General features: G+C 45.8%; 1 long non-coding RNA gene across 3 annotated transcripts; it reads left to right on the top strand.

Moving 5' to 3' along the window:
• Positions 1–776: 776 nt before the first annotated feature.
• LOC111562289 lies at positions 777–7305 on the top strand. Of its 3 annotated transcripts, none has more exons than XR_002745408.2 (2): positions 777–5720; positions 6942–7305. It is a non-coding gene; the product is annotated as an uncharacterized LOC111562289 (long non-coding RNA). The 3 variants fall into 3 exon arrangements; XR_006585406.1 differs by having other exon boundaries at positions 777–5849; XR_006585407.1 differs by having other exon boundaries at positions 777–6253.
• The last annotated feature ends 2151 nt before the right edge of the window (positions 7306–9456 follow it).

Below are 9456 nucleotides of genomic sequence, written 5' to 3'. Positions count from 1 at the left end.
GAAGTCGGACGCTTAACCGACTGCGCCACCCAGGCGCCCCTTCATGCTGGTTTTATTCGTGACTAGGGCCAGGTGAGGGTGACACTGTTTATGCCATCATTACTTCTAAATTTGCGTATAAACTTGAGGCAAACCAGGCTCTGTTTGAAATTACATGTAGAAGTGTGTGAGAACCAGAAGGTAACACATAAAAATGAACTATTTTTAAAATTTTTATTTGATGTTGCTAAGTTATCTTATTCAATAAAATAAAATGAAAATCACTTGCAAGTGTGAAGGAAAGCCCTAGGATGGTTTTCCAAGGCAGGGTGAAATAATACTACAGTGTCTGAAACCTATTGTCAGGCTGAAATCCTGGCTCCCCCAAATGATGAGGATAATGGTTCTTCTATTTCATAGGATTGTTGTGAGGGTTAACTGAACTAACACATGCATGATGGGTAATTCACGTATCAACTTGACTGAGCCACATGGTGCCCAGGTATTTATTTGGTCAAACATTGTTCTGTGTGTCTGTAAGCTTGCTCTGAAAGAGCTTAACATTTGAATCAGTAAACTAAGTGAAGCAGATGGCCTTCCCTGATGTGGGTGGGTGTCCAATCCATTGAAGATCTCTCTCGCGCCCTGCCTGACCGTCTTGAAGCTGGGACATCAGTCGTCTTCTGCCTTCAGACGCAACTTGAACTAGAACTATACCCTTGGCTCTCCTGGGTCGCCTGCTTGCCCGATGCAGACCTTGGGATTTCTCAGCTTCCATAGTCACGTGAGCCAGTCTCCTTAATATATATATATATATTTTTTACATATATGTGTGTATATATCCTATTGTTCCTGTTTCTCTGGAGAACTCGGACTAACAACCTGTCAAGTCCTTAGGACAGCGTCTACCATACACCAAGCACACAATAAATCTTGTTATTAAGATGCATCACGTTGAACCAAACGTGATGAAGTTAATTGCTGCTGCCTGGAGGGCCCTCTGGGAAGATCCTGCTAGGACTGAGAAGAGGGGTTTTCTCCTAGGCAAGAAATACAACGCAACGACAAATCCCAGAAATTTCTCAAGTCCAGAAGATAGGCTACGGAAGCTGTGGTTCTGAGCCTCTCCCCCTCTCCCCCCGCACAGCACACCATTGCCAGAACACTCTTTCTAAAGCGCTCTTTAAATGCTACCAGCTCATCGAGGGTGAACTCCTTCATTTATCTCACACATATGTATTGAGGTGTTCGGCTTGGCCCTGGGGATACGACAGTGAGTGAAATAACCACATCCCTGTCCAGGGAAGCATACAGCCTAGGGAGGGAGCCAGACACCCATGCATACATGTACCTCTCCAGGCTCCAACTGATACAGCACAACAGCAACAACAACAAAAGAACTTGGTGTTGGGGAGGGGATTGTGGGGGAGACCCTAATTCAGAAAGACTTCCTGAAACTCCCTTTACTTCATCCCCTCCTCATGCCAGTGCACCACTTTGATTTAGGTTTGATGGGTTTAGCATAAATTCACTTATTTGACTTACGGATACTATGGGCACTCACCAAAGGGAGGTCTCTGCAAGTAGAGGAACCCACCTTGCCAGCACATGACCTCCTTTGCCCCCAAATGACCCACTCAGGCACAGAGTGACCTAGACTTCAACTTGGATTCCTCTTCTAAGACCGCCTTCCTGCTCCCCTCATTCTCTCCCCTTCTCCCCCGTCCTCAGCATCACTGGGGTGTACCCACTCTGCCTTTGCCCTTGCTATTTCTGGATGTTCCCCTTCTCCCTGCTGCTCAGCCAAACTCCTCCCTGGGATCCAACCCTAAGTGCAATAGGAGAGGAAAAAAGGAGGGGCCAGCACAGGCTGAAAACTTTAAGAAACAATCGAGGGTTTACTTTGGACCTTGAAGGATGCGTGGGATGTAGGGTTTAGCTAAGAGAAATGCGGAGAAGCGGGGCCTGGATTTGGAGAACATTGGAAGAGGTGACGGATGCTGCCAGTGACCGAAACTGAGCCGTTTGAGTGGTCTGGGAGAGCCGGAGAAGGTGGACCATTAACATGGCTAGGCAAGTCAGGGTCCTATCATGAAAAAACAGGCATTGTGCCTGCCCTCAAGGAATTCTCTATTAATTGGAAATTCCAGAAGAAAAAAACAATTCTCCTTAATGACTCCTCATGCCCAGGCACAATTCGGGGCACAGCATAGTTTCCAAAGTTCAATACCAGACTGACTGGCTGAAATTCTTTTGAACTCAGTTGAGAGCCGACTCCAAACCTTTCCATCTGCTGACTCCTCCTTTGTACACGAAGACCACATTTTCCATTTGCCTTAAAACAGCTGAACATTTTTGCTGCATTACTGAGGCCACTTTAATTTATCACTTTGTTTTAAGGAACCACACCATCCAAAAATAGCACAAAATTACTCCTGTTTGAGGGTGGACGGTACTGCAGCTTTACATGAGACGTGTAATCTTCCATTGATGGGGCCAGCGTGAATAGAGTCGCGATTTTCTGCACGTTCTAACGGTTACAATTGGGAGCGGCTCAGTTTTTGTGAAGCAAGTTATATGTTGGTTTTTGTTTTGTTTTTTGTTTTTGTTTTGTTTCGTGTTTTGGGGTTTTTTTTTGTTTGTTTTTGTTTTGTTTGTTTTGCCACCAGAGCCACCAAAGGATGTCTGAGCAGCCACAGGGAGAAGCTGGGCAGCTGGGGTCCAAATTCCTCCCTTGTCCAGGCCCAGGCAGGCTCGGATATTTTAAAGAGTCGACTTACCAAACCTTCTTTCTCCCAGCTTTCCACAATGTCATTTTGCGTCTCTGCTTCTAAAACATTTGGTTTTACGTTGGATGTCATATTTTAAGTATATGAGAACATAGTTTAGGATTTCACTGAAACCTGGCAGATAAGTTAAAGGGGCAGTGTTTTGAGAAATAGAAGTCAGTGCTGGTCTCTCCAGAAATTTGGTTGGGATTGTGATTTTTCTTATTTTTACGATTATAGTTTCTCCTCCCTCACCCCTTGCCTTGCACCACCCCTCTGCCCCCTGCCATGTACATAAGAGGGACTCATTTTAGTGTCTGTCTTGAAAATCACCATAATGGAATATATATGAGGATTAGGCATAGAAATGTCAGGCCTTATTAAGTCTCAGTAGTCAAACTCGCTCTTGTGTTTCCCATTACCGCTCCAGTCTTTGAGACTTTCCAGAGAGGAAGAATTCTGTGAGTCCCATAGGAAATGCAGCCCCTCCCCCAGATTTAGCAGAACCTCGCCTGGGGTCAGTCATTATTGGAAGACTGTAATGTTTTCCACTTTTGTTGACTTTTAGAAAATTCTATTTCAGAGGAGACCTTTGGGAGATTCCTGTAATCAAATTCTGCCAAGGAGGGGAAAGTCTAGCTGTTAGCGTATTATTAAATGCCCTGTATAACCACGGAATCTGGGCATTCGTAATCCCTCTCCCCAAGGAGCTCAGAGAGCTTTGGATACATTACTTTCTTTTATTCATCCTCACAAGGGACACGAAGAAAATGAGGGGGCCAGACTCTAAACAGTCTTCCCGACATGCTCAGCTATCATAGTACCATGTTTATTTTCCATTCTGGACTTCTCTAAGGAGATGTGTGGAGACTTGACAAAGCTTAGAAGCAACCTAAAATAACCATTAAAGGTAGAGCCACCAGAATGTGGGCACTTGCCAGGGTTTAGAGAGACCCCTTTGGAGCAAAGCAATGACCTTGTAAGTCCACCTATGAGGAAGGAAAGGGGGCTCCTTACTTCATGGGAACAAGCACATGACTTCAGGAGCCCAGAAACGAGCTCTTGGCCCAGGATGCACCTTGCTCGAAAGGGAGGCTCTCCCACCTTCTGCCAAAGACAGTGGCTGACGCATCTCCCTGGCTGTCTTCCACTTTAAAGAACGAATCAGCTGATCAGCATAGACTCACCTTCCTGTGCGCTGCCAAGAAGTATGTGGGTCAGTGGGAGGTTCTAGTTGGGAGGTTCTGGCCCAGGATGTGAACTATGGTGACTCCATATTGCACTTTGTGGCCAGAGTGACCGTGCACACACTGTCTCAGGGAAAGAGTCAGATAGTCTCTAGGCAAAAAGTAAACCTGGAAACCTCTCTTTCCTTTGGGCATCTGTATTTCCTCAGTGTTGGAAACCTTAACACACACACAACATAGCTTCCCCAGGCCTTTATTAGTCTACACCTTAGGTTTGCTCAAATCTGCTTTACAGAAAAGATTTTTTAATAATTTTTTAATGTTTATTTTTTACAGAGAGAGAGCAGGGGAGGTACAGAGGGAGAGAGGGAGACCTAGAATCCGAAGCAGGCTCCAGGCTCTGAGCTGTCCGCACAGAGTTCAATGCAGAGCTCAAACCTGCAGACCGCAGGATCGTGACTTGAGCCGAAGTTGGACACTGAACCGACTGAGCCACCCAGGTGCCCCTGTACAGAAGAGATTTAATGAAATGATTCCTGATGAGATTGTGTTGCTTCTCCCCAGGGTGTCTGCATTTGTAAAAGAACCAAACATGAGATCAGAGAGTTAAACTACTGTATATGAGGAATTGCAAGGCTGGCGGAAGAGGCATTTTAGCCATACTACACCCCTCCCCGAGACCTAGATTATCCCAGAAGTGTGGCTGATGCCTGTTCTACCTTCTCAGAAACGTGGGACACGGAAAAGAGCAGAGACCAGTGTGGAGGTTTATCACGGGTTTAGCATCCGAGTGACTTGGGCGGGAGTTCACCTTTCTAGGTGTCAGTTTGAGTCTACAGAATGAAGGCTAGGAAGAAGCCCCAGTCCACACCATTTCTTCCACCGTCTCCTCTCTTCCTCCTCATCCTCCACCCTCCTCTCCCTCCTCCCTCACTGTTGGGGCCACCGTGTAGATAAGAGTTTCCTCCTGGCCAGCTGTGTAAGCCAGAGTGGGAAATTGTGGCCTACTCCCAAGTCACCCCAGAATTTCTATGCAGGTTTAATTAGGAAGCAACAGTCTGGTGGAAGGGGTGGAGTTGGAATGTGTTGCGCTTTACGTAGGACGGTGTCCTCCCTGCCCGCACCCAAGCTGTGCGTTGGCTCCAATACTTACCAGCTGATCCCCAGGATACCTTATAGTCTGGAGTTTCAGGATTCAAAATGTCAGCCTCAACTCTGGGGTCTGACCCACCAGCTGCTTCGGGTTGCCTCTCTCTCCAGCCCTTCTGTGCTCTCTGCCTTCCCTCCTCTCCTGCTCTGCTTTCCCAGGTCAAGCAGGCTACAGAAATGCAGTCCCCTTCGGGCCCCAGCTGTTTGCCTGCCGGCCGTCTCTGTGTCCCAGAGTTGGGAGCGGGAAGCCCTTCACATCCCAGCAGCCCTGACAGAGGCGTGAGGATGGGCAGGGCTGCTGCTGGGAAGGGAATAACTGAACCGGTTGTGTGGGAGCAACGTGCCTGAGAGATAGCAGGCAGGGCATGGGTGAAAATGCTAATAAAAATTTAAAATAGAACCTGCAGAACAGGTACTGCTCTTCTTGAGTCTGTTGGAGCCTACTGCCGAGATCAGAATGATCCCCATGGATGTCATGAGAGTGAGGAAGGCCACAGAGGGGACTGACCGATGCTGGCAACCGTGTGTGTTATTATAACCTTTTTGCAATGTTATTCTTCGTCTGGACACCTGGTTCCATCTCCGATGCTATCCAGATGATTCGTAATCTAATGTCGGCTTCAACACACATTTAAAGGTAACTAGACCAAGCGTACATTATGTCAGGAGCTGCTCACCTGGAGGCCCCGCAGTTCAGGTCACCTGTATTGTCTCTGGGCAACATGCTAATCATGCTACTAGAAGCTGAGGACACACGGTGACCACAGTGAGTTCCTTCCCTCCCCTCAGGGGCCGGGTGTACAGGCAGGCGATTTTAAAATGATCTGGAATGGAGCAGGAGCCAAGAGAGCAGGGAGGAGGGGCCCACTTACCAGAGCGGTGGGGCCTGGCCTTGGAAGATAAAATGCGAGGCCGAGGCCGGGTTTGCAGGATGAAAGGAGTTACCCAGGTGAGAGGGAGGAAGCGAAGGGCATTCCCAGCAGGGGGAGCTCTCCTTTTGTGCATTGGACCGAACTCAGGTGGGAGATGGAAAGGGGAAAGGAAGCAATCAGCGAGCGGGAAGAAAAGGGATTGATTGCATCCTCTGACTTCTCTATTCTTCTCACTCAGCCCTGATTCCTGCAGAGGGCAAGGGCACACCGAAGGAGGGTTTTTAGCAGCTTAAAAGAGGTAGAATAATATTGGAATACAGTTTTTAAATAGCAACTAAACCAACAAAAACGCAACCTGCAAACAACATGAATGTCCATGCATGGAAAACTAGTTACACAAATATGGTATACCCAGCTACCTTATGGACCGCATGTAGTCATTAAAAAGAATAAGATCCAAGGACGCCTGGGTGACTCAGTCACTTAAGTGTCTGACTTTGACTCACGTCATGACCTCATGGTTCATGGATTCGAGCCCTGTGTTGGGCTCTGTGCTGACAGCTCAGAGCCTGGAGCCTGATTCAGATTCTGTGTCTCCCTCTCTCTCTCTGCCCCTCCCCCATTCACACTCTGTCTTTCTCTCTCAAAAATGAATACAAACGTTAAAAAATCTAAAAGAATAAGATAGCTCTCTGTGTGCAAACACAGAGATCTAAGAAACACTGTTAATAAAAAAGGAACATAAAAATATGCATAATTCTAACAGGTTCCCATTTATGTAAAGAGATATGTGTTTTATTTACATTTATGTATTTTCTGTGTACTTACCTATATATAGAAAAAGGTTCTAGAAAGATACTCGACTTCTGGGGAGGGGAGTGGGGTTGGAAGATGGCAAAAGAAAAAGGACTTTAACTTTATTTAATTCACTTCTGTATTATTTATATTTTTACATGAGCATGTATTGGGTAACTTTTTCTTTCCAGTGGGAGAAAAAGCAACTGAATCAAAAGCCCAAGTTCTTTCAAGAAGTCCCAGAAAGTGGTCTTTACTCCTTCCCATCACTCCCCAACATCACCTAAATCCAGGAGAAACTGAGATGCCCCAGAAGCTCACCTCTGCAAGTGCCATCATGAATAATGCCAACACCAAGAATCTGAGTAAGCAGTGTCCTAGGAGTACTGGACTTGTTTGCAGGCATCCTTATTGCTGAAGGGAGAGGGTTTATTTGATTTACTCTCAGGAGTTATTTTCCTAGTATTAAGTCACTCTAGGGAGACTTTTTGTGATTACCTATGAGTAAATAAAACAGTGAAATTGCAATGAAAATAAATCATTAATCAACTTTAATGCTGACCTAAAAAATATAACCTAAATTCTAACATGAATGTAAATTATGTGTCAGAGGCTACTGGACCCAAGGATAATATTTTCTTAAATGTCTCCTCTTAAAAAGAAGAAGAAGAAAAAAAAAAGCACCTGGGTGGCTCAGTTTAAGCGTCTGACTTTGGCTAAGGTCACAATCTCATGATTCATGGGTTTGAGCCCCGCTTCGGGCTCTGTGCTGTCAGCTCAGAGCCTGGAGCCTGCTTCGGATTCTGTGTCTCTCCCTCTTTTCTCTCTGCCACTCCCCTTCTCACATTCTGTCCCTCCCTCAAAAATATTAAAAAAAAAAAAATTTTGTTTTAATGTCTCCTCTTACCCAGTTCCCACCCCTACCCATATACCCCATGATTTCATTTGACCTAGTATAAAACCAACCACAAAACAGAAGTGTCTACCACTGACAATGCTTCAATAATATACTGTTAGAGTACTTCCACCAACACCTGGTGGGTGTAGGGGGGTCATTTATCTCTTTGAAATCTCCCTGCAGAAGCCTGTAGAAAATTTCAAGGGTAGGTGCTGTGTCAAATAAACCCAACCAGACTGTGAGGAGTCCCTGATTATCTGTGAGATTCTTTTCCTGGACCTCTGGTTCAGGTCAGATCTAGAAAGAGCCTCTGGCCTTCTTAACCCTCAATTTGCCAGGGATAGAAAATGGCCGTCAGTAACAGAACTTCCTCCTGACTCTAGAAACCGGAGGCTGCAGGGTATGATGGCTTTGCCATTGTTTAGTTCTGTAGGTCAGGTCACTTAACCTGCTTAAGCCCCCATTTCCGCACATCCACACGGTTTCTATGCCAGAGAATGTGTTTAAGCTGTGTGTGACCCTCGAGGGAAACACTCTGAAAGTAGAAGAGATTCTCTACTGGCGGCAGAGAGCCTGGCAGTCACACACCAGAGCAAAGCAATCTGTGTAGAACTGTTTTCTTTTGCATAAAGTGTTCTCTAAATGAAGAACTAGGGGTAAGAATGTTGCCCCTCCTAAGCCTGGAGATCCCCAAGTCCAAAGTTGTTGAAGTCGGAGGTTTGTAACTGGGATCCGAGGACATAATTCAGAGGGCTCTTCAATTAGTTGGATGCGGGGCACAAAAATCCGTCTTCATTTTTACTAACCTCTTTCTGAAACTTCGTAACTCTTTTTGTATGTGCTCACAAACCACAGCAGTGTTAGCGGTCAGTACCTGTGACTTAGCCACCAATAGAAATTACAGATAATTTTAGGGCGCCTGGCTGGCTCAGTCGGTTGAGCTTCCGACTTCGGCTCAGGTCATGATCTCATGGTCCGTGAGTTCGAGCCCCGTCGGGCTCTGCTGACAGCTCAGAGCCTGGAGCCTGATTCACATTCTGTGTCTCCCTCTCTCTCTCTGACCCTCCCCCATTCATGCTCTGTCTCTCTCTGTCTCAAAAAAAAAAAACATTAAAAAAAATTAAAGAAATTACAGATAATTTTATAGAACATGACAACTCTCCCAGACCTCTCAGAATATTTGCTCTCTTCTCTAGTCCAGAATTATGGTAGTTATTCAACCTGTAGTTAGGTCTTGTTTACTGCTTAATAAAGCGCATATGGGGCACCTGGGTGGCTCAGTCGGTTAAGTGTCCAACTCTTGGTTTCGGCTCAGGTCATGATCTCCCGATTTGTGGGTTCGAGCCCTGCATTGGGCTCTGTGCTGATGGCAGAGAGCCTGCTTGGGATTCTGTCTCCCTCTCGCTCTGCCCCTACCCTGTTCGTGCTCGCTCTTGCTGTCTCTCAAAAAATAAACATTAAGAAAATTTTCTAAAACGCACATACATTATTATATCACCGATTTTAAAAAATATTCCAATAACGATTTCAATACAACCAGATTCCTGTATGACCCGTGTGTTTTCTTTTACTGTTTTATTTAAAGACCATACTCTGAGAGGGCTCTCCATTAACTTCACCAGACTGCCAAAGTGGTCCATGCCCAATAAAGATTAAGAACCTCTGCTCTAAGTGGGGTTAGAATGGGGCTTGTAAATGTTCCTAAAGGTCTGTGTCAATGTCACTTTATTTACACATTCCTGAGATTCAGCCTCGAGCTCATTGAGCTCTTCCTAACCAAATATGCTGAGGAAGAAGCTGCATCTGTA

The sequence above is a fragment of the Felis catus genome, chromosome C2, assembly GCF_018350175.1.
Source record: "Felis catus isolate Fca126 chromosome C2, F.catus_Fca126_mat1.0, whole genome shotgun sequence".
NCBI lineage: Eukaryota > Metazoa > Chordata > Mammalia > Carnivora > Felidae > Felis > Felis catus.
This window is presented reverse-complemented; position numbering and strand designations above follow the sequence as displayed.